Below are 25,284 nucleotides of genomic sequence, written 5' to 3' on the forward strand. Positions count from 1 at the left end.
GCAAAATCACCGCCTCCCTGAGGAAAGCTCCAGGTAGAACCTTCCAGCTCTCACCAAGCCTGCGCAGTTGAAGCTTCAAGTCGTCGTAGCCCCGCTGCGTGAGCGTCTCCTCGGCGTCGAGGCAGGCTGTGGCCCTCTCAGGCGTTAGCCGGCATCGTCCTCACTCCCTGCAAGGCTTTGATGTAAGTGCCATGTTACTTTCCCTTAACGGCCCGGGTCGCTGAGGCTCCGAGAGGTTGGTTAATTTGCTGGTGGAGAGCAAGGTTGGGCTTCAGCTCCAGGTTCCAAAGCCCCAGACTGTCCTGGCTCTGTAAATTTTCAGGGCCCGGTGCAAAAAGAAAATGCGAGAACCCTTGTTAAAAAAATTATTAAGAGGGGCGCCTGGGTGGCTCAGTCAGTTAAGCGTCTGCCTTGGGCTCAGGTCGCGGTCCCAGAGTTCGGGGATCGAGCCCCGCCCACATCGGGCTCCGTGCTCGGCAGAGTGGGCTTCTCCCTCTTCTCTGACCCTCCTCCCTGCTTGTGCGATCTCTCTCTCTGAAATTTAAAAAAAAAAAAAAAAAAAATTAAGAATTCCAAGATGGTGACTCCATTGCATTATTAACCCAAGTCCGGGACCGACTGCGGGCAGGCCCCATGGGACTGGGCAGGTCACACATGTGTAAAGTTGAGCCATGGTTGGGAATGGCGTCCAGGAACAGCCACACCCCACCTTCGCACTCCACACTCGCACTGGAAGGAGCACCCGGAGGGAGGAAGAGAAGTGAGGAATGGACGCGTTTTGTCCCTAGCCTGAGGACAGCTGGGAAGAGATCTCAGCATAACAATAGAAGAGTTGGAAGCCCAGGGCTTCACTTTTTTCCCCCCCCAGTGTTGTCTTCCTAAGGAGACTCTCAGACCTTGTTTTCCTAATTCACCTCCCCTCGTGGACTTTGGATACCACAGATGTACTGTATATCTGTGTTTTGCCCATAAACAGAATAAGACTTTTCTTGCCTTCAGGAACCAGTTTTCAGTCCCTTGGGGGCAAAGCTCCCTCCTACCCCGTGTTGAGTAGGCTTGGTCAAGATGAAAAAAAAAAAAATCATAGGCTTTTTATGTCTGAGGCAAAGATATACACTCACACCTAACAGAGATAACAAAGTTATCTGTGTATTAAAATTTCACGGTGGGGAATGATTAAGAAGAAAATGTTGGAAAACGCCTTAAGATAGAAGTTAGAAGCTCTTCAGCAGTAATTTTGAGAAGATTGGGAAAACGGTCTAGCCTGGTGGTTTGGATTTGTCCAGAAAGACCTACCTGACATTGGGGTGGGGGAGTTTGCAAATATCATGTGAGTGATGGGTGGTCTCAGGGGCACTGTGGGTGGGAAAGGGGGGCTTCTTTCCCTCTGGCCCTGAACCTCAGCAGGCAGCCCATGACCCATGGGCTAAGGGTCTCAGAGTGGCCCACTGGCATGCTTATTTGTCTTGCCACACATTTTTTTTTTTTAAGAATTTGAACTCCTTGCTAATATTTTAAAATTGGGAGATTTTACATAAAATAGGGATTTATGGCTCTTTATGAAAAATCAGAAGATCTGAAGACAGGGGACCCTATTTGTGCATATTAACAACAGTTGGCCGGGGTTGATGTGTGAATGCCTCGTTCAGAAATGTGTAACCTCTTCAGTTTGCCACAGTCCACACCCCTCCTTAATGTTTCTCAGTGCTGAACTCAAGTATCTATTCCATTTGTGAATTTGTACATTACATTTTTTATATGACCAGTGTATTTTATTTTATTTAATTGAGAAGAAGAGATTTTATTTAAAAGAGATTTAATTGTCAGAGCGAGAACACAAGCAGGGGAAATGGGAGGCAGAGAGAGAAACAAGTACCCTGCTGAGCAAGGAGGCTGATGCAGGGCTCGATCCCAGGACCCTGGGATCATGACCTGAGCCTAAGTCAGATGCTCAACTACCTGAGCCACCCAGGCACCCCTGTATTTCATTTATTTACACTTCCTGTTTGGCCCCTGGGGCAGAACAGAAGAAAGGAAGGAAGGGACAATAGGATGGAAGGCAATTTCATTCCCATCCTTATTTCTGCTTATTAAAGAGTCTTCAGCAATCAATAGTAACTTTTATCAAGCACTGATCATGTGCCCAATTCTGTATGAGGCACTGAGCTGTGCTAACATAATTCTCCCCATATCTCTATGGAGTGTATATAATATCATTATCTTCCTTTTCCTGATTAGCAAACCTGAGCTCAGAAAGGTGAAGTAACTCACCCAAGGTCACACAGCAAGGTAGTGGCACATTCTAGTTACTCTTCCTGTATAACAAACCACCCCAAACTTAGTGACGTAATAGAACCACTATTCTGTTGTCCTCATGTATACTGTGGTTCAGAAATTCAGAAAGAACACAGCAGGGATTGCTTATCTGTGCTCCACGATGTCAGGGGCCTCATCCGGGAAGACTTGAAGGCTGGGGACGAGTTGGTGGCTAGGACTGAAACCACTGACTCCCATGTCTGACACTGGGGCACAGATGGCTCAAGTTCTCTACTCACTTGCCCACCAACTACATCCCCTACCCATGGCCTCCCCTTCTGGCCACAGCCTCCCCACATGGCTTGGGCTTCCTCACATAATGGCAGCCCCAGGGAAGTAGAGCTTCTTACCCGATGGCTCAGGATTCTAGCAGGAATGCTCCAGCAAAGGAGAACAACATGACCTAAACTTGGAAGCCTGTAGCTTTACTTCCGCCATGTTCTGTTGGTTATAAGCAAGTCACAAGCTTGAAGATCCAAAAGAAGGGACCGTAGACCCTAACTCTGGATGGAAGGAGGGTCAAGGCTACCTTGTAGCAGGACATGTGAAATGGAAGTTATTGTTGCCGCCATTTTGGAAAAACGTAGTCTACCACCAGGCAGAACCAGGCCACAGACTCAGGCCAGTGGCTCCAGAGACAGTGTTCTTAACCACTCCACGACACCTTACTAGGAGGTAGTGAGAATCAGGTGAGAGAAAACATGGAAGCCGCTCAGGACAGAGCAGGGCACAGTAAATGCCAAGCTCCGCAAAGGTTGCTTTCCTGATGTTGTTCACTCTCTTCGACTTGCCCCTGCACGAGTGTTACTTCACCTGTGTTGCACCTGACCACGCACTTCCGGTGACCCGACATCCACTGGTCGAACTGAGGAGAAAGACTGAAGTTAGTCACCTCCTCACAATCTCATCTCTGGATGAGAATTTCTGAGACCTCGGCCTGGAGATGGCTGCGCCGTGTGTCTGAAAACCCAGGCAGGGCCAGAGAGCTTTGCCCCCGCCGCAGGCAGGTTACCCAGGGAACTGAGGTTCAGAGTTGAAGAGTTCAAACCCAGCACAGTTCCTGAATGTTCCTGGGCCCCAAAGAGTAACCCGAGAAATTGTTTGTATCAGCGAGGAATGACTTAACTTTTGGCAAATCCTAGAAAACAGCCTCTCTTCCTGTTTCTAGGGGCCTTCCAAAGAAAAGAAACAGTTTAGGTTTTGTTCAGCTCTGTGGTTGACTGTAGAATCCCACCCATGCGGCATGGGGGTCCTGTGGGCGAGGTCTCTGCTCCCAGGAGCAGCGGGAGGGAACATTCGGGGAGTGCAAACCAGACTGTTTGGTTTTCTCTGGCCAAGGGGGCCTTCTGAGTCAGCTGCAGAGACCACCGTGGGGTGGAAGGGTCTTAAGCACTGATCGCAGAGTCTCCACTCCAAACGGTATCTTCTGACCCAGCCAGGCTGGTCTCCTCCCCACCCCCAGTCCACCTCACCTCGTTCACTTTCCACCACCTTGCCTTTGCACACGCTGAGCCAATTTCCCGGAATGCCCTCCCACGACTAAACAAACCCGTCTGAACTCTCGGTACCCAGGTGGCACTCGGTCTACCCTGCGAACCCTTCCCTGGAAACCACAGTCTGGCAAAAGTGTTTCTTTCCCTCCCTCAACTCGTTACGCAGTGTAATTCTTCATTCTCTAATCCAATGGATCATTTTTTAGGGAAACCGTTCTCAAGGCTTGCAGCCTCCTGACCCCTTGACATTCTTAGAAATTAGAGAGGAGCCCAAAGAACTTTTGCGGACATGGGCTGTATCTATTGATTTTTGCCATACTAGAAATCAAAACAAATTTCAAAAATACTTACTAATTTATGTGAACAAAAGCAACAACAGACCCATTTCATGTTCCTGTCAGGGGGATGACATCATCGTATGTCATGTCACTTCTGGAAAACTCCGCTGCACACTTGTGAGAGAATGGAAAAGGCAAATAATATCTTGGTATTGCTTTATCAAAACAAAAATAGTTTCAGCCTTGTGGTCTCCCTGAAGGGCCTGGGGGGAGCCCAGGGTCACTGAAGCCCTTTGAGGGTCACTGTCTTAGAGTATTTTGAGGCGCTAAGATCTTTTTCCCTCTTTCTTTCTACACACAAGCCTTCTCATCTCTTATCTATCATTGGGGTAACTTCAGTATTTATTTTGCTGGTCCTGGTTACCATTTAAAAGAAATTAAATAGGTAAGGGTTGGAAAGGAAAAGAAAGGGAAGAACACGCCAGGGTACCAAGCACAGATTCTTAGGAAAGACTGCGTATCAGCATAAATATTTCTGTCATGCATTGTCCAAGATACAAGCAGGGACATGGCTCTAGGTATAGTTGTGAGTACAAATGTGGGTATGTGTCTGTTACCATAGATGGTGGTCACAAAGTTTTGAAAAATAGTCTATTACAAGACTTTTTGTGGCGGTTCCTCAGTGGAAGGCAGTGTTTAGCCCTGTGTCGGTCATTTTCCCCTAGTGTAATGGGAAATGGTGTTTTGGTTGCACACTGTGCCTGGATTATTAAATAACACTTTGTCACATACTGATAACATGAATAACCCCTGTTCAGTTATCTTTCAGCCATTCTGATTACAGCCAGGAGAGTGTCTCACTGGGGGTTAGGATGTCTTTAAAGCTTGCTAACATTTGCTAATGGCCCTTTGTAACCAAAACAGATATAGCTTCCAGCCTGGAGCTCTCAGCAGGCCACAGCATCTAGGAGGGATTGAACAACATTGTTCTGGTTTCATTAAAAATACATGTATACATACACATTTATATAATTTATAGTTACTGCCTATGTGTTACAGTGAGGCTGGTTTTCCTTTCTTTCTTTTTTTTTAAGATTTATTGTTTTGACAGAGCATAAGTAAGCAGAGTGGCAGGCAGAGGGAGAGAGAGATGCTGAGCAGGGAGCCTGATGCAGGGCTTGATCCCAGGACCCTGGAATCATAACCTGAGCTGAAGGCAACGGTTTAACCAACTGAGCCACCCAGGCACCCGGGCTAAGAGATTTTTTTTTTTTAAAGATTTTATTTATTGACAGAGATCACAAGTAGGCAAAGAGGTAGGCAGAGAGAGATGGGGGAGCAGGCTCCCTGCTGAGCAGAGAGCCCGATGTGGGACTCGATCCCAGGACCCTGAGATCATGACCTGAGCCAAAGGCAGAGGCTTAACCCACTGAGCCACCCAGGTGCCCTGGTTTTCCATTTTGAATAGAGATGTAACCTTTCTTATCTAAGTGCATTTATTGCAGTTATAAAAGAAATCAACTTAAATACTTTAAGAAAGTAATTTTGCAGATGGTGTGCATATCAGGCAAAAAGTTTTCAGTCATGGGCTGCCTGGGTGGCTCAGTGGATTAAAGCCTCTGCCTTCAGCTCAGGTCATGGTCCCAGGGTCCTGGGATCGAGCCCCACATCGAGCTCTCTGCTCGGCGGGGAGCCTGCTTCCTCCTCTCTCTCTGCCCGCCTCTCTGCTTACTTGTGATCTCTGTCTGTCAAATAAATAAAATCTTTAAAAAATAATAATAAAATCATTGGATTAAAATCGTGGATTTTAAATCATGAATTTTAAATCATTGTCACTTTCATTGCTCCCAACCAACCAATGATCTTAGTTTCAAATTCAGATTCCCCCCAAGGGAGGATTATTGGCGAGGCTTCTACTTCAGGCCATCTTAGAAGGTGAGCAACACCCAGAAGGAATGGCAAGGACCAAGATCATGAGCTGAGAGTGACCCCATAGTATTGAAGGAGCTGCTGGGAGCCCAGGGTGCCTGGAGCCAAGGGAGCCAGAGAAGGGGTCCGAATTGGGCAGAAATGGCCACTGAGGTCTTGTTCTCCATGATCAGAATTTCTGCTTTTACTCTGAGGGAGATGGGAAGCAGCTGGAGGATTCTGCATAGAAAACAGGATGTTCTGTCCTAGGTCTTAGTAGGCTCACTTAGGAAACTTTTGAAAATAGATCATGGCAGGGGAACTAGTGAGTGTCCCGTACAGTGAGCCACGTGCAAGGTGATAATTGGCTTGGGTCAGACCAGGAGCTCCATTGGGCCATACAAAGCCTGAAATAGTAGATGTTGTGAAGACAGGAGGGGGTTGACTCTGGAATGCAGGGGGAAGTCTGGGTTGGAGGTAAACACTAGGAGCTGTTGCTGTAAGGATGGCATTCAAAGCCCAAAATTTGTTTACTGAATGACTAAACTTGCTGAGGGAAGACAAACTTTCCACTGAAAAGGAAATTTGAACTCTAAAAACTCAGCTTCTCAAGAAATGGAGGAAGTGTTTCAGCCCGGTAGAGAACGTAGAACCCACAAGATCACCCCATCGGACCCCAGCTGAAGGGTAGAGATAGCACACAGGTTCCGGCGCGTTGCTATGGACTGATTGTGTCCCCTCCCACCACCCAATTCAAATGTGGAAATCCTTATCCCCAGGGTGATGGCCTTAGAAAATGGGCCTTTGGGAGTAGACTGGGATTCGTGCCCTTTGAAAAGATACCTCACAGAGCTCGCTAGTGGCCTCTGCCACATGAGACCACAGAGAAAAGACACCAGCTATGACCCAGGAGGCCAGCTGTCACCAGACCCCACCACATCCGTGGGCACCATGACCGTGAATTCCCAGTCTCCAGAATGGTGAGAAACAAGTTTCCGCTGTTCATAAGCCTCCCTGTCTCTGGAATTTTGTTACAGCAGCTTAAACTGACTGAGACCAGGATCCGAGCTGGGGCAAGCCACCAGCCCTGGCTCCAAAATGACACCAGGCGTGTCTCTCAGAATTACAACTGAATCAAAGGCGTCTCCTTCTTCTCTAAAGTATTTCCCCAAGACTCTGCCTGCTTCTGGCCTTCCCATCCTGCTGTCAGTCTTTCTCACCAAGGATGCAGGTCCGAAGAGCTCACCTCTCGTGGCTGATGGTTTAATGGCCACAAATTCTTTCCATCTAGCATGCACACCGCCTTGCCATATGACTACTACTTCTCGCATCCAAAGGTTCCATGTATTTCTCTACCCCTTTGAATTGGGGGCTTGACTCTGTGACTTGATTTAACCGATACAGTGCTGTGGGAGCACCATGTGTGAGTTCCAGAGCTTGCGTGCTAAGAGGACTTGAAGCTTCTGCCTTAGCCGTCTGGGAACCTTGAGGCCATCTTGTCAGGCTGTTGGGCTCTTGGGGGATGAGACACTCTAGGAAGGAGACCTACATGCCCCAGCCAACAGCCAGCCAGACATGGGAGGGAGGCTTTCAGCTTTCAGTTCCAGCCAGACTCCCGGCTCTATACAGGCACACTGGGGCCCCAGCAATTCAGTAGAGAAGCTGCCTCCCCAGCCTACAGAACCACGAGAAGGAAGAAATCATCGTTGCTTTATGCCAGTAAGAATTGGAGTGATTTGTTACACGGCCCTGGGTAACACACCGCTCCTGGCCTCATCTTCCTCATCTGTGAAAGGGACTAACAGTCCCCATCTAGAAGACTTATTCTGCATATTAGCCAACTTCCTGGATGTGGAAATGCTTGTAGTCTGAAAAAAAAAAAATCAAGTGTGTGTTTATTGTTAATAAACCTAAAGATGTTGGTAAAACAATATCTAGGACCCCCTGGAGAGGTGACCTGAAAGTATTTTGGCATAGAAGAGAAAGATAATAGCTAACAAAAATAGTGTTTGGGCACCTGCCAGGCACTGTTCTAAGCCCCTTGCATGTATTAACTCATTTATGCTCAGAGTAAGCACGTGTATGAGATTGGAGCCATGTTTTTACAGATAAGGAAACAGTTCCAGAGAGTTTACAAGCTTGCCCAGGGTCACCCAGGTAACACATGGTCTAGCCCAGATGATCCGGCTCCCAAGCCCTCAAGAGAAAGGGAGGCAGCATCTCTAAGAGAAGCATATCCGGGGAGACATTTTAGAGAGCGCATGAGCAGAAACGGCTGTTTCTCCACCATTCAAATGGGGATCAGCCTCCTTGCGACTTCGGTTCAGGAGGGTTTTATGGCAGGGTTTCAAAAGCCTTGGTCTGTTTGCAGAGAATGGGCTTTTTCTAGACCAAGAAGAGATTTCCACAAGCTAGGGAAGAGAAGAGAGAGTTCCATGGGTTCTAGAGCCCCTGCCATCCTGCTCCCTGGCAACGCTGGGGGGGATATGATAGGATCTCACAGGAGGCTCCCACCCCTCTCCACACCTGTCATTGTGGCCCTGCAGCCCAGCCACAGTCCCCTGCCCCAGGCATGAAGGGATCATCCCAGCCGATCATCCCAGCCGGCAGTACCTCAAGGGGCCCTGTGGGCTGGGCCAGTAGACCCCTCATGTGTAACTGGTGTGTACCAGTGACCAGTACTGCCTCACACCGCAGACTCCCACATCTCCAGACAGCCCAGATATGTGGGCCTGATTAGCCCCAGCCATACTCCAGGCTCAGGACTCAGATGGGAGCTGAGGCGTATTTAGGGAGCATTTGAAATCGGCTTACAGCAGGCAGGCAGAGTTGCCTGATAAATACAGGATGCCCAGTTAAATCTGAATTTCAGATAAGTAGCAAATAATTTCTCAGTAGAAGTCCCAAATATCGCTAAGAAGAAATTAGCTGAGCAAAGCTTTTGGGGGCTGTTTTTAGTCTGTCTGTCCCCTGACCGCCCTCCTCCCCACCCAGTATTTGGGCCGTACTTACACTAAACAGTTATTTCTCTAAAATTCACATACAACTGGGCATCTGGCATTTATTTATGTTTGCGAAATCTGACCATCCTAACTCCCAAGATGTTTACCATAACCGCACACCGCCACGTGCATTTTTTGAGACCGAACCAACTGTTCTAATATTTGGTTAACATTTTCTTTAAACCCATATACTGTTCCATTGAGGTAAAGTTAGTCTTAAAAGGAACTTCATGTTGCTAACAATAATGGAACTATCATTTTAAGATATCAGCTGTCTCAAACAGAAGTAACTAAGAAAATGATATTCAGCAGGGGTCCAGCAGTGTTATTAAATCTAGCTAAGTACCTTTGCCTCCCTGAGGCCTTTCCCCTCTGTTCCCAAAAAAGATGAGTCCGTGTTAGAGAGGTGTTAAGGACACACTAGCCCCCCAGGGAGACCTGGGATTTAAGAGAATTAAGGAAGGAATACATTTCTCTCCATGTGAGGCAGTGTTGTATAGAGCCAAGCCCACATTCCAGAACCTGCTCTCACCTATAATCATTTTGGCTTCACACACTCTGGGAAATGCTGATGGATAGAACATAAAGGCATGTGACACTTGTTGCTCACCTGAGTTTGCGTCTAGAGATTGGAATCCATGGCCTATGACTCACAAAGTTCAAAAATAATGAAATATCTGGGCATTTCAGGTGCATGACCCCACTCACCCCTCCCGACCAGCACGAAAGCCTTCTTCCTTCTCTGTTCTTCTAATGCAGCAGCAGAGATGTCCTGCCCCCAAACCACCCAGTCCATCGGTAGCAGGAGCTGTGTTCTAGGGACTTTGCTTCCATTGTCTCCCTCCCTGCATACACACTTCTCCCAAGCTGCCATGAACCAGGCCAAGAAGGAAAGATCTGAATAACTTAAATCTTTTAGGCTGTTTTGCCCTTTTCTCCTCCTAATCATCCACACACCGCCCACCCCCCCCACCCCAGCCCTGCTCCCAAGTTATACAAGACTTGGAAAACTCAAAACGTCCAATTCGAAGGCAATAAAAATTTCCAAATTTCCCCCAGCAGTCAAGAGATTTTGATCTGAGTGTTTCCCACAATTTGAAATAATTTGCTTTATGAGATGCCCCAAATTCTTCTTTCTCCTGACGAGTTACCAAAAGCCAATCCATCTCTCAGGAGGGATGAGTTTTAGCCCAAAGAGAAAACACTTGTGTAATTTCACAAACACCATCCAAATTAAGCAGAGATGTTCCAACTTTTCTCTCTTTTTTAAAAAATTCAATCAATACTTCTTAATTTGTAATTTTATTTATGATTAGAACAACTTGAAGCCTCCCTAACCCTTGAGGAAAAAACCCTACATCTTTAACCCATTTGTTGAAACATACATACACATTTCTTTCTGGTCTTGTTTAACCATTATCCACGCATGTCATTTGTTGGGGGCAACAATATAGTTACAGTTTCATGATTTGCTTTTCTACGCTTTTAAAAATATCGTATACGCCATGGGTTGGCAAACTTTCTCTGTAAAGGGCCTAATATTTTAGGTTTTGTAAGCCTCCCAGTCTCTGGCAACTAGTCAAGGCTTCTGGTGTAGCACAATAGTGAGTGAGTGGGTGTGTCTGAGTTCCATTGAAATCTTTCTGCAAGAACAGGTGGCCCTCCCACCACAGTTCACTAACTCCTGGGCACACTTTTTTTTTTTTGTAAAGTGGTGGGGAGGGGCTGAGGGGGGAGGGAGAGAGAAAATCTCAAGCAGGCTGCACACCCAGCATAAAGCCCGTTCCTGAGCTGGGCTGGGGGGACAGGGGTGGGACTCGATCTCAGGACTCCGAGATCACTACCTGAGCCAAAATCAAGAATTGGATGCTTAGTTATGCAGGTTAGTCAGGTGGTTAGGAGATGAGGGTTGGTACCAGGAGCTCCTGAGTTCCAAAATGGGCTGTTGCTGTAGGAGGGATAAGATTGAGGTGTGCAAATCATGGAACATCCCTCTGCCCAGGTTTCTCCTGTACAAAATGGGAAGATAAGAACTGGGTCAAGGTGTCGATGGGATTAAAGCATTTCCTGGGTGTAACACCCTCAGCCCAGTCCTTGGCGCCCAGCACTGTCCTCCGGAGCCGTGACCGCTGTAAAGACCGGCTCCCATGGGCCAGGCTTCTTGTTTGTCTTCCATCCGTCTGCATGTTGGTCCGTTGAGTAAATACACTTTAATCTGCTTTGTTATTTTTCCCAGACTGTCTACTTTAAAAATCATTCAACACCCTAGAAGAGTTGAGGATGAAGTAGGGGGAAGCTGATTTTCATTTTTGGACGAAATGTCTGAGTTACTGTGTGTGGTGGTGGTGGTGGTGGTGTGTGTTGTTTAAAGACACAATCAACAGTGAAATATTCGTGCTTAGGAAGAATTTTCCTCCCTCCCCCCATCAAGGAGGCATCTAGTAAAAACTGGAAATGCATCACAGAATTCTCTGGGAGGGGGCTGGGTTAGGTAGGCTCTTCACTGGAATTAAGAGAAATTAAAGAAACTTAATAAAATCGCAATGGGATCCTTCGAACCAAACAAAGGAATTTGTTATAGGGAACCAGAGATGTCCTGTGGGTTACAGAGTGCAAACAGGCAGGCGGGTCTCAGCAGGTATGAGACCAGAATGAAAAGCTACTGGGGCCGAGACAGTGGCACCCGTCATTCTGGGCAACATGGTCTGTCCTCTCTGCAGTTCCCTGCAGAAACAGGCACATCTTGATTTTGTCCTTTGAATCTTTTCTTTGTGCAGCCCCTTTCCTCACATCGAGGACTTGAACCTTATTGTCAGAGGGCAGAGACGAGGCGTTCCTTGACAGGAGGAGAGAGAAGCAAGCAGCCTTGTCCTAAATTTCCCACCTTTGGTTTTGGCCAGGAGAGGGGGGCCTTGAGTCAGACAGGTGTGGGGAAGCCTGGAGAGAGAGAAGCTCCTATGTCAATGCCCCAGTTAAGACTCTGGAAATGGTCGGTGTCAGAATTCTCAACACAGTGAATCAGACATGGACTCTTAATTTCTCAAAATTGATAGCTGTAGCCTCCTTGATAGAGGTTTAGTGATTTTAATTAACTCAGCAGTCTACTGGATCAACAAAAATTACTAACCACTTACTATACACCAGGTACAGAGCTGGACACAACAGTGAACGGCACTGCGAGACTCACAGCAGTCACTCAGCACCTAGGGAGAGAATCAAAGAAGGAAACGAGAAACTACCATGCAGTAGTATGAGTGTGAATATGTGGAAAGTGCAGGGTTCTGGAGAAGTACAGAAGAGAGATCCAGCCCACACTTGAGAGTCGGGAAAGCCTCTAGCTATACATGGACAATAAACAAGAGTGAATCATATCAAAGGGAAAATTATTCTTGAGGAACTTTTTAGTTGCAATTGACAGAAACTTTGGTCATATTGCTTTAAGCAAGCAGGGAAATACATTGGCCAGCATAACTGAAATACATTTGGCCCATGTGAATGGAAAGTACTTAAATAGTTATCTTCAGGTACGGCTCGATCCAGATGCTCAAGTGATACCAGAAAGCTGTCTCTATCTCTTGGATCTGCCTTCCTCTAGGTGGCTTCATTTTCAAGCAGGGTCCCTTCACATGGTGGCCAAGACGTCCATAAGCATCTCCAGGCTGACCTCCTGTCCACTCCAAACCCCAACAGAAAGACACCTGACCAGCACACACAAGTCCTGAGGTTGACTCTAGTTTGGCCAGGTGTGGATCCTGGTTCTTGCCTGTAGGTTGGTCACACCTACCCAAGTGATGTGAACAGAATCTGGGGAAGGTGAGTCCCCAAGGACACTGAGATGCTTTTGCCAGAAGAGGGTATTATGCTGGGCTAGAAAATATAACTGATCTCTGCAGAAAGAAGGAAGGACAGGAACATTCCAGATAGAGGCCCTGAAGATCGAAGACAATCTGTGATGCTTTGAAGGAATGAGGGAAAACTCAGGATGTGATGTACTATATCTGATCACACAAGTGTGCGACGTGAGTCTGGGAGGCCAGGTCAGCGAAGCCAGGTCCCAAAGGCAGGTCCCAGCATTCGACCTAAATCTCAAGAGCAGTGGGAAGCCACTGCAAGGTTTGAAGAAGGGGAATGAAGAGTCAAACTGCCCTCACATTTGATGAGTTAAGAGCCTTGTGAGAAGTGGGGAGAGAGCAGGAAGCATTGCTTTTCTTTCTTTCTTTTTTTTTTTTTTAAGATTTTTTTTTAATTTATTTGACAGAGAGAGATCACAAGTAGGCAGAGAGACTGGCAGAGAGAGAGGAAGGGAAGCAGGCTCCCTGCCGAGCAGAGAGCCCGATGTGGGGCTTGATCCCAGGATGCTGGGATCATAACCTGAGCTGAAGGCAGAGGCTTTAACCCACTGAGCCACCCAGGCGCACTGGAAGCATTGCTTTTCAAAGCCAAATCTTGAAAAGACCCCCGTTAGAGCAAACCAAGAAATTTGGTGATTCCATTTTACAGTGAAAGCTGTTCTGATGATCTCTACTCCTCGAAGTGGCATAAAAACCCAGAGATGCTTTTCCAGGACAAGAGGACCCTTTGCTCTCACGTTCTTTGCAAAGATTTGTTCAAGCGATTTCATTCCTCAGTTGAAAGAAATGTTTGCTCCTACCAAGGGCCACTACCCATGATGTGCCTGCAGTTTTTAAAAATGTGCTTCTAGAAGCCCCAGGGCCTCATCAAATGGGCAGTGTCAGGTAGGCCACAGCTGTCCTCCACAGGGGGACAAATCCCACCTTGGGAGGAGCCCTCTGGGGCTAGCCTCAGTTCCGCTCATAAGACAGTGTCTGCAAGTCTGTTTCTACGCGTAGTTAAATAGCACAGAAAGTACAACTGGATTTGTCCCCGGTTTTCCCATCAGGGACACTATAAAGTAGAGGCGGAAGTTAATTGAGTTCAGAGTTCACTGTGTCATGTCAGGGAATTGAGACTTTGGCAAGCAGCTCGTGCACAGCATGTGTGCTGGGGGTAAGGTTTGCACACGACCTCCCTGGGGAAGAAGAGTTTTCTTGCACCAGGAGTGCAGTCCTTAGAAAACAGGCTTCTGGGGCTCCAAAGGGGCTTTCACCTACCTTACAGGATCAACGTCTCATTTTGCTTCTAGGGACTTCCTTGCAATAGGGCACGTTCATCATATTCAAGAAAAGGTCATAAAACCCCCTTGCCTCCCGGAAAACAAGGGCCGTAAAGTCCAGGGGTGGCGAACAGGGACCCCAGAGCCAGACTGCCAGATCACTCTTCGGCTGGAGCCACAGCATGGATCATTTTCCCCTCAGGGCCTTGATTTTCTCATCTGTGAAATGGCACATGTAATCACACCTTCTTCAGAAATGCAACGTGAACACGTTAAGATATAGCAAGTACTTAGAACGTTGCCTGGTTCGGGGCAAGTGCTGTTGGATCGTTGGCTGTTCGTTGAGAGCACTTCTGTGCTAGGGCTCGGCACTTAGTTCTTTATGGGCCTCATTTCATTGCATCATTAAAAAAAAATAATAAAGATAAAAATGCTGCAGGTTAGCAAAGTCAGATTTACCGTGAACCTGGGGAAGCTGGAACGTCAGGGCCCTCCCCTGCTTGCTGGCTTCCATAGCCCTGGGAGGGGACCCTTGAAATAAACTCTCGAGGGCATGTGTTGGGCTATGGGCAAAAGTAAAACCTGTTTCCATCCCTATTCTTAAGAAGGACTCACCAAGTCTAAGCTTCAGGCTCTGTAAACCTTGGCCTTCTCCTGGAGGTTAGGATTCTTACTTCCTTCTGACTGATGAGAAGATGGGCTAAGGGAGGTAAGGTGACTTGCCCAAGGTCACACTGCTAGAGAGGACCAGAGCAGAGAGGGCAGTGCAAGTCCATCTGGCATTCACTGCCTGCCTACACATGTGGCCAAACTCAGCCATGGAGCCCCCCCGCCAGCCAGGCCTCCGTTTCCCCACCAGGGTCTGGCCCAGATGGCCCTCCCAGAGTGTGGCTGCGGCAGGCCCAAATGAAACATTTTCTGGGTGAATGGATGAATGATTTCCTAATCTCTTTATCCCATATTCAGTCCAAGGACAATGGCTTCTCTTCCCGCATTGTGGGTGTCTTAGGGACCACAGCGGCGTTAATCTGGTGTGACCTCCCCCCGACCCCCCCATCCTCGCCAGCCCCCAGCCTAGGAAAAGGTGTGGCAGTGACCCAAGCTAGGACAAGTGGGCTCTCCGTCTTTGGGATCTGAGCTCAGAGTGACACACATGAGTTCAGTCCTGCCTCCTTCCAGAGAGTCCTTGGTCCCGCCCGTTTCTCTCCCTAGTTCTGTAGCCCTCCTGACATCTAGGAGCATGTAACATCCATTACGTGAAATCTTTTACTCACAATCACCAAGAGTAGGGTCCCAGGGCTTAAATTCAACGTTTGCAATCAAGTGACGCCTGACCTTTCCCAGCACTTGACCCCTCACCCTGTCCACACATCTGTAAAAGTGATAATTCAGATTTTGTGGGGGAGGGGGGCAGGGGCACAAGTGATTTAAACATTCTGCAGTCCCAACACCTTCTGAGGTGTGAGTCTCGCCCACAACGTCTCCCCCCAAAGGTCACCCAGCTTCTGCCTAAACCTTTCTACGAGTTCATTTCATCATTTTCTTAGAACGTTTCGTCCTATTGCACTACAATCTATGTTCCTCCTCCTTGCTCCTGCATTATCTGGCCAGTTAACAAACAGGAATCAAATGTTTGTCTTGCTTGCCTTTCCTTGTGTGGATTCTGTTTCAGAATGGGAAATGCTCGGGATGGGGATGCCAAGGATCTGTATTTCTCTCCTGGCTTCTTCCTCCTACTATTCCTCCACATTTTCTTCCCTCTCTTCTTTCTCTTGGGGAAAATTCACTAGTGTACCCACCAGAATCCAGGTAAGTCCCATATTAGGCAATGCAGCTATTATGATAGCTAGTCCAAAGTCCTTGCCTTAAGCCCAAACCTCCCCTAAACGAAGCAGCAATTCCCCATTCTCATTTACTTTATGTGTCCACATGAAGACTTGCACATAAAATGTTAATGGCAGCATTATTTGTGAGAGCCCAAAAGTGGAACCAAGTGTCCACCATCTGGTGAATGGATAAACAAAATGTGATATATCCATACAGTAGAATACGACTTAGTAATAAAAAAGGAACTCATGTTCCGTGCAACAACACAGATGAATCTAAAATGATGCTGAACCAGAGAAGCCGAATACAAAAGAGAAGACATTGCAGGCCTCTGTCTATCTGAAACTCTAGAAAAGACAGAGCCACTCTGTAGTGACAGCAGACCATGGTTTCCTGGGGCCAGGGAGGGCCAGGGACACAAGAGACATCTGGGGGGTGATGTGAAGGCTTTATTCTTGCTTGTGGTGGTAGTTACACAGATATAGGCATTTGTCAAAACTCATCAAGCTATGCCTTAAAATATGCACATTATACCGTATTAAAGTTGATCTTTTTTTTTTTTTTTTTTAAACCTGCCCCAACAAGCTCTCAGTCTGATTAGACTCTTATCTGAGCATCATTCAATGACATGGTAAGTTCTGAGTATTTTTAAAGGTTAAAAGTTGGGGCGCCTGGGTGGCTCAGTGGGTTAAGCCGCTGCCTTCGGCTCAGGTCATGATCCCAGGTCCTGGGTTCGAGCCCCACATCGGGCTTTCTGCTCAGCAGGGAGCCTGCTCCCTCCTCTCTCTCTGCCTGCCTCTCTGCTTACTTGTGATTTCTCTCTGTTAAATAAATAAATAAAATCTTTAAAAAAAAAAATAAAGGTTAAAAGTTTTTTTTAACTTCAAGATTACCTTTTTAACTCTGAAGTTATCCAATAAAATAAAATAATTTATTTAACAAAGTCAAGTATTCAGAAGTGTGTGGAGCAACGGGAGTTGTCACAAGCTGCTGGTGGAAAACCTGGTGTACAAAATGCAGCAAATTCCTGGGTGCCTTGAGACAGGTGACCCCAGGACACTTCCATGAAGTTGTTCACTGCAGTGTTGTTTGTAATGGGGAGATATTACTGCGGGCAGGGGAGAACTCAGAATGTCCCACAGAATGGAAACTGTATACTGCTATCTGCAAGTGAACACAATGGCATAGAAGAAGGGCCATCAGGATAGAGACATCTCAAAATCATTGTGGTAAGTATACAAAGCAATTTTCAGGAAGGTACCTATTAATGCCATTTATAATGGCTTTTATTTTTGTTTTTTAAAATTATGTATTTATTTGAGGGAGAGTGAGAATGAGAGAGATCACAGAGGGAGAGGGAGAAGCAGACTTGCTGCTGAGCAGGGAGCCCAATATGGGGCTCGATCCCAGGACCTCGAGATCATGACCTGAGCCAAAGGTAGATGCTCAGCCAACTGAAACACTCAGTCACCCCTATAAAGTTTTTTTAAAACATGCACTATAATGCTGTACTTTCTGTATAGATGCATATATAAGTGGTAAAATTACAAAAACAGGAATACTCATAAGTAAATGTTACTCATAAGTACTCAGAAATAATACAAGTAAATATTTATGAATACTCCTAAGTAAAATACTCATTAATAAAAATTACCTTATGGGATAGTGTTGAGGTTAGTTAGGAGCATGGACTCTGGAAATAGACAGCTGAGCTGTTGCTTCCTACTCTATGATACGCTTCATTTTTTTTTTTTTAAGTTTTGTTTTTCAAGTAATTTACTCAAGAGTAATGTATTTCAAGCAGTTTTTCCCTCTTCCATTACTAAAACTGAAAGTTGGTCTCCTATCCTTTCTTTCTTTCATCATTTGAAAGATGCTATTCCACTCCGTTCTGTGCTCTGTAGATTCTCATGGGTGTCAGTGATCAAGTCATTGCCCCTGTGTGTAATATGCTGTTTTCCTCCTGCTGCTCTCAGGATTTGCTCTTCAATGTGACTCCTGTATGGCCCTTGTCATCTTGATTCTTGGTGTTCCTTGAGCACCCTGAATCCGTGAATTTGTGTCTTTCATCAAATTGGAGACATGGTCAGCCAGTTTCTTCAAAATTGTTTCCGCTGTCTCATTCCAGCTCTTTTTTCCTTTGCCCTGTGTCTCCCAGGAGATCAGTTTCAAAGTGTGGTTTGAATCACCTGCAGGGTGAGGAGGTGTAGGGAAGGCTTAAAAATGCAGATTCTTGGGCCCTGCTCCAGACTTTAAATTGATCTCTAGGACTGAGACCCAGAGAATGGAGACGAGTCCCCTCGTGTGATTTTTATGCACCGCAGAATTTGAGAATGACCACACAGTATTTACAGGGATTTGAGGAGAGAACCCTATCTTAATCATCTTTCAGACACTCCTGACTTGTTCCATCGTGGTTCACCCCACAGCTTATACACAGATAGCCATTCAACATACATGCTCACTTTCATGTGATATTTATGCTAATATATGGGATGTATCCATAATTCAAAAGGCATTTCTTATGCCAGTCCTTATCCCATCAATAGGTCTTAAAGTTGAGGTGGTTGTAGTTCATACCAAGTTAATTAGGACTCAGATTTCTGGTTACAGAAACATAACCTTAATGGGCTTGACCACAACAAAGGAAATTTGTGAGCCTGTGCGACTGAAAAGTCCAGTGCTTGTGTCCGCTTTAGTCACAGCCAAGTACAGGGCACTAATAACTCATCACGAGCACCTCTCCTCGCCGGCTCTCGCCTCTCCTCGCCGGCTCTCGCCTCTCCTCGCCGGCTCTCGCCTCTCCTCGCCGGCTCTCGCCTCTCCTCGCCGGCTCTCGCCTCTCCTCGCCGGCTCTCGCCTCTCCTCTCCGGCTCTCGCCTCTCCTCTCCGGCTCTCGCCTCTCCTCTCCGGCTCTCGCCTGGCCTCTCCGGCTCTCACCTCTTCTTTCCTTTAGGTTCGTTTTTTTCACATCGAGATCTCTTCCCATTTTGAGATAAACACTGTTGTCGACAGTTCTGGGCTCACTCGGTCCTCATTCTTTTGTTCCCAAATGGAGCAACACTTCCCCCAACAACTCCAAACAAAGCCCCCCAAAAGACAGACTGGCCTGATTGGATGCGTGTGTGCCCATTCTTGGACCAAGGCCGCTGGCTGGGGAGGTGGACGACTGTGATTGGCCCTCCTGAGTCACATGGTCAGCCCCGCAGTAGAAGAGGCAGGGCCATGAAATTGATGGCCCCTATGTGGGGGGAACGAATGGATGCTGAGCACACAAGGTGACAGATGTCTCCTTCCACAGTTTTCAACATAATGGATATGAACTCCTGTCGATGCCTTTCAACTGAGAAACTTTAGAATCACATTTGTAAAATGGGCCCCCTCCTTGCACCAGGGAGGTTAGAGCAAATTCCATAAACCAGTCATTCTCAACCCTGGCTGTAAATCAAAATCCCCTTTGGCATGCTTCCTAAAACTACAGATGCCTGGACCCCTCCCCAGGCCTAAAGAAGCAGAATCCCAGTGGGTATGACCAGACACATTGTATACAATTTGATGTGCTGAATGGTAATAGTTTTTCCCAGCCGGCATACAACCCCTTTCCCCTAGAAACTGCAGTTTTCCTTCCAAACCCCTTTCACCAAAATTAGTCCAAGGATTGTGGGGGATGTACCCAGTACCAAGAGGGAGCACATGACACAGGCCTGGTCAAACAGAGAATTTGGCCCCTCTGTCCACAGTCTTCTGTTCGAGGATGGACATTTGATGCAACATAAGCCAGTGAGACTCAGTCACAGAGTTTCATTGGAAATCTTGAGAAAGAGAAGTCCATCCTTTCTTTCCACTGGAAGCACAAGCCTGCAGGGGCTCGGGGCCATGACACAGGGAGAATTCACCTGAGAGTAAACCCTTCAGTAGGCAAAATCAAGCTGAAGAGGGAAAGGGATGATTCTAGAGATTCTTGGGGCAGCCGTCCAAGAAAGCCAACATGCAGAAGATCCCGACAACTGAGAGCATCACAGAGAAATGAGGCCAGAGTCCTAAAGGCATGTCACTGCCTCCCCTGCACTCTAGGAGTTAGGAGTGCTTCTAATCTCGCTTGGGAGAGAATTCAGTCTGGGTTGCATTTTTCTATTGCCTGTGAACAGAATACACCTGGGTTCTCCATTCATGTTCCAAAGCTTGCTTATTCATTCAGCAGCTCTTTATTGAGAGTCTACTACATGTCAGCACTATCTTAGACACTGGGGATACAGGAGGAATCAAAACACCCCGGGCTCCCGTTCCTCATGGAGATTGGAGCTTGGAGGGTTGACAGGCAATTGACAACATTCATTTGCATACATGCGTACATAATTGGGGATGGGGTTGAGGGTGTTCCCGGGTGTGGGAGGGGCCAGTGCAAAAGTTCAGACTTGGCAGTATTTTCAAGGAACAGCAAGGAAGCTGCTGTGGCCTAGAGAAAGGGAGGGAGGGAGAGTGGGGTATGAATAAAGTCAAGGTCCTCACAGGGGCCAGACGGAGGGGTCTGTGGGACTCTCATCAGGACTTTGGCTTTTTCCCCGAGTGAGGATGAGGCCATGGCAGGATTCTGAGGAGAGGAGGGTCATGGTTTTGTTTTTTTGTTTTTTTTTTTTTTTAAAGATTTTATTTATTTATTTGACAGCGATCACAGGTAGGCAGAGAGGCAGGCAGAGAGAGAGGAAGGGAAGCAGGCTCCCTCCTGAGCAGAGAGCGGGATGCGTGGCTCGATCCAAGGACCCCCGGGATCACGACCTGAGCCGAAGGCAGGGGCTTTAGCCTAATGAGCCACCCAGGCGCCCCGGGTCATGGTTTTCGTAGCCTTGGGCAAGTCAGCTCCCTGAGCCTTGTTTGCCTCATGTATGAAATGAGGATGAATTCTGTTCTGCAAACACCACAGTAATAATTTGCAGGCAAGATCCACCCACGAATGCTCACCCATGAACGCTTACGGGGAAACAAGATACTTGCATCGCTTCCGAGTATCACCCCCACCCTCAGCTCTTTATGAATTACAAAGGGGAACCTAGTCACTTTGTGGTGGAGAAGCCCAGCACACAACCACCTTGACCAGTGATCAAGGTTAACATCATCAGTAGTAAGATCTATCAACATCGCAGAGTCTCTGATAAGGTGTCCTGAGGGTGCAAACGGCTTCCCGTAGATTTCTTGCCAAAAGTTCACAACCTTAATCTGTTCACCAGAACAGAACCCAAAAGGAAAGACAAAACTGACCACTACTGACTGCAAGTGTCGGAGCCATGAAGAACCAAAACGATGGAGAAAGCGTCACAGATCGGAGGAGATGAAGAGACAAAACATCTAAATGCAATGTGGCTTCCCAGATTGCATTTAGGGACAGAAAAAGGACAAGAGTGGGAACGTTGGTGACATTTGAATAAGGTCTATAGTTTAGTTACTACCATTGCACCAATGTTCGTTTCTTGAGATTAGAGATCGATACTGTACTATGGCATGTAAATTGTTAACATGAAGAAAAATGTTAACGTTAAGGGAAGCTGGGTGAAGAGTACGTGGGAACTCTCTATACCATTTCTGCAGTTTTTCCGAAAGTCCGGAATTATTTCAGAATGCAAAATTTAATTTTGGAGTGTGTAATAGTTCTTTGCGTAGAGAGATGGTATGTGGACTGAACGCAGAGAGTCACAGTCTGGTGCCAGGTGAGCGTTCTGTAAATGCGAGGGATTCTTACTGCTCGCTCCTTTACATCTGCTGTCAAATACTTGCTCACACAGCGCCAACATGCTCGCCATTGCTTGGTGGCTTTTGCTGTCTCCTGCACTCAGCAGTGCCTTCTCTGTTTGCCACTGAGTGAATAGAACTCCTCACATCGGTCCTCATAAAGGAAGAGTTTCAACAAAAGCAAAAACGTGCCTTCTGGCTGCCTGCATCACTCCGATCATGAAATAGAAACCAGAGGCTCCTGAGGGCTGAGTGCATGGGACTGACCACCCCGCCCCCTCCTCCCCCCCAGCAGATGGCATCATTTATTTGAAAGGTCCAAGAGGAGAAGGAAGAAAGCATCCACTCAGACTGAGCCGCCAAAGTGTTGATGGCAAAGAGGCCACCTTTGGTCTTATCCTGGATCACATTCTACCCTCAATCAGTGGTCTCCAAACTTCTGATTGGGCAAAATATTTTGAAACAGCTCCCCGCTATTTATTTTCCACTTAAATGTTATACACATACCACTGTATTGACATATTCTGTGAATGGTAGAGCATACAAAACATGTAAAGAGGAAGTGATGAAAATAATTATTTTGAAAAAATTCTTCAATGACAAATTATTACTACTTGAAATGGAAAACAATGTGATTAAATACCCTTCATTATTTTTTAATTCTTAGTTTATAATTATAGGGTACAGTGCATCTCCATACTTGAATGGCTTTCATAAATGGGAAAGTAACCTCATAAAGATGTCTTCCAACTCGCTGTAGTTATTTAAAAAAAAAGATTCTTTTCATCTTCTAATGTCACACACCCATTTTGCAAAGGTTTTGGTTGAAATTTTTGTCTAGTTACCTCTATCTTTCCTGAGGTGAAGCTATTGCCCTTGAAAACTAATTGAAAAATACTGAGTTTTTACACTTTTAACCCATGAATTTAAATCCCACCGAAATGCTAATTTGTGGTGATTTTAATTATATTAGGAAATTCTGTTTCCAAGTCTTCAAATGGTGTGCAGTTTTGAGCATTTCTATAAGAGTTGTACATCATTTGAATAACGTAAATATGTCAACAATAATCCCTTACAAAAAGATTTTCAGACATCTGTTTTCAAAATGTTCTTTCCATTGTTCAGTTTTCTTTTAAAAACAATCGTTTTTTCTTTCCTTTTTTAACTGCCACCTTTACCTTAAAGGCCTGGATTAAGTATGTGGCTGACCAAGTTCCTTGAGGGGGAGGAATGTGAACTCTGCCCTCTTCCTGTGCTTGACTTACTCCTCTTATCTGCTTCCCTAAGGAATCTCATTGGCCACTTGTCCATTGCCATTTGGGAAGGGTTGATTCAACTAACTTGAGTGGTCACAAAGCCCACATCTGGTCCTCCTTTGGCTGTGCTCTCTCCACAGGGGAGCCTTCAGCAAGCCTAAGGGTATGTGGGCACCCAAGGTCCATCCTCTGTCTCCAAGACTATGTACCCTTGCGCTATCTGAGCTTCTATCCCACAGGTATCCTCCCCAGAGCTGACTGCCTCACCAGAGCACACACCCTACAGTCCCCGGGGGGGGGGGGGGGGGAGCTAGGACAGAGCTTGGACACACTGGCTAGCAAGTGCAAACGTGTGCACAGAGCCCCTCATGGCAGGATGGAGCTGGAGGTAGAAAGAAAAGGAAGGTGGGCTAGGGGTTGGGTAATTTTCCAACCAGAACACGGAGAAGTCCAAGAATTCTAAAGCTGAGTCCCTGAACCAGGCACTCTACGTCAACATGAAGGTATATTTGTAAAAGCAGGAGGCTAGAACACATTTGATTTAAATTTTTTATATTTAGACATAGAGCAAGTGGGCTGCTTTGTATTATTGTCCTGGGTCCCACAAATTGATAGGGGCAGTTGATGGGGGAAATTGGTGTCCCTCCACCATCTCTTTTACATGGGCAGCCCCTGGAAGGCCATTTGATGAGGCTCCCCTTCTCCCATAGAGTTAGGTAGTATCTCACTGGAGCTCACATTTTAAGAGTCTCCAGTCAGCTGCTAGCCCGCAGCAAGACGGTTCACCAGCATTGAGGCTTTCCCAGTTAGAGACCACTGTGCCCACCAATTCTGGGAAAGGGGGACTGGCATAGATCTCAAAGTCCAGACCCACCAATATGAGATTATTCGCTTTGGGGAATTGAGAAAGAGAAAAGTTCTTAGATCCTCCCCAAACCTAAAAACCCATTCTCAAGGCCCACCTAATGACTTCAATGGCCAACTTGTAGGATATTCCAAAAAATATGGAGGGAAAGTGAAAAGTTGTCCAAGAATGGAGAGTGCATCCAAATAATTTCTCAGTAGCTTTTGTTGCTTTCTTTTCTTTTCTTTCCTTTTCAATTCTTTCTTTCCTTCTTTCTTTCTTTTTTTAAGATTTTATTTATTTATTTGACACAGAGAGAGACATGGCAAGAGAAAGAACACAGGCAGGGAGAGAAGCAGGCAGAGGGAGAGGGAGAAACAGGTTCTCCACTGAAAAAGGAGTCCGATGCAGGGCTCGATCCCAGGACCCTGGGATCATGACCTGAGCTGAAGGCAGATGCTTAACCAACTGAGGCACCCAGGTGCCCCGCTTTTGTTACTTTCTAAGTAGCATAACTTAATTGACTTAGCTTCATGCATCACAGAAGTAAACGAATGGGTGAAAATGGGTTGCAGCCAACCCCTCGGCATTGGAAATTGCCACCTCTTACCTTTGGATATCTCCAGCACCCTAAGAAACCCAAGACTATCTCACAGTTGAGGGGGTACCACTGCCAACTGGAATATTAAGGGTTAGCAAAACAAAATTTCTTTCTTATTATTTTAGATCAAAATGATACTTAGAAGTTCTTGTGCTGTCTTCTAGGTCCCAATGGGTGATCTGCCCTACTCTACCTAGGCAATGCTGCCCTCAATCACGAATTCCAATTAGAGGTAACCGAAAAGCCTCAGAGCCAACTTTCTGCTAAAACAGAGACCAAGCAATTAAGGTTTCTCAAAAAAAAAAAAAAAAAAAAAAAAAGAAGAAGAAGAAGAAGAAAATTCATTAATACATTTTAGTCACAGGGCACCTGGGTGGCTCACTTGGTTAAGTGACTGCCTTTGGCTCAGGTCATGATCCTGGAGCCCCAAGATTAAGCCCCACATCAGGCTCCCAGCTCAGCAGGGAGTCTGCTTCTCCCTCTGACCCTCTCTCCTTTCATGCTGTCTCTCAAATAAATAAAATCTTTTTTTAATGCATTTTAGTCACATAGCTGAAAGAGAAATATAAAGATTTTCAACTCCTGGTAATGAACCTGGAGAAACAGAGGCAGGATCACAGCAGATGGAGAAATGGCTTAGAAGTCAAAGAATACAAGTTTCTACTTAAAAATATGTAGCTTCTGAGGCTCTAATGCATAGCACTGTGGTCATAGTTAACAATACTGCATACTTAGAAGTTGGTGAAAGAGCAGGTCTTACATGATCTCTATGTAAAGAGATGGTAGTCACGGGATGTGATGCAGGCCTTAGCTAAGACTAGAGTGTAATCATATTGTGATACATGAGTATCAAATCAACACACTGCGCACCTTAAGCTTATACAGTGTTGCATGTCAGTTACACCTCAGTAAATCTGGGGGT

At 46.3% G+C, this 25,284-nt stretch overlaps 1 long non-coding RNA gene across 1 annotated transcript; it reads left to right on the plus strand.

Annotated features, from left to right (window-relative positions):
* The first annotated feature begins 87 nt into the window (after nucleotides 1-87).
* LOC125108233 (uncharacterized) lies at nucleotides 88-24,694 on the plus strand. The gene is made up of 3 exons (XR_007129843.1): nucleotides 88-182; nucleotides 17,056-17,166; nucleotides 24,527-24,694. It is a non-coding gene; the product is annotated as an uncharacterized LOC125108233 (long non-coding RNA).
* Nucleotides 24,695-25,284: the final 590 nt, after the last annotated feature.

Source organism: Lutra lutra, chromosome 9 (genome assembly GCF_902655055.1).
Source record: "Lutra lutra chromosome 9, mLutLut1.2, whole genome shotgun sequence".
Lineage (NCBI taxonomy): Eukaryota > Metazoa > Chordata > Mammalia > Carnivora > Mustelidae > Lutra > Lutra lutra.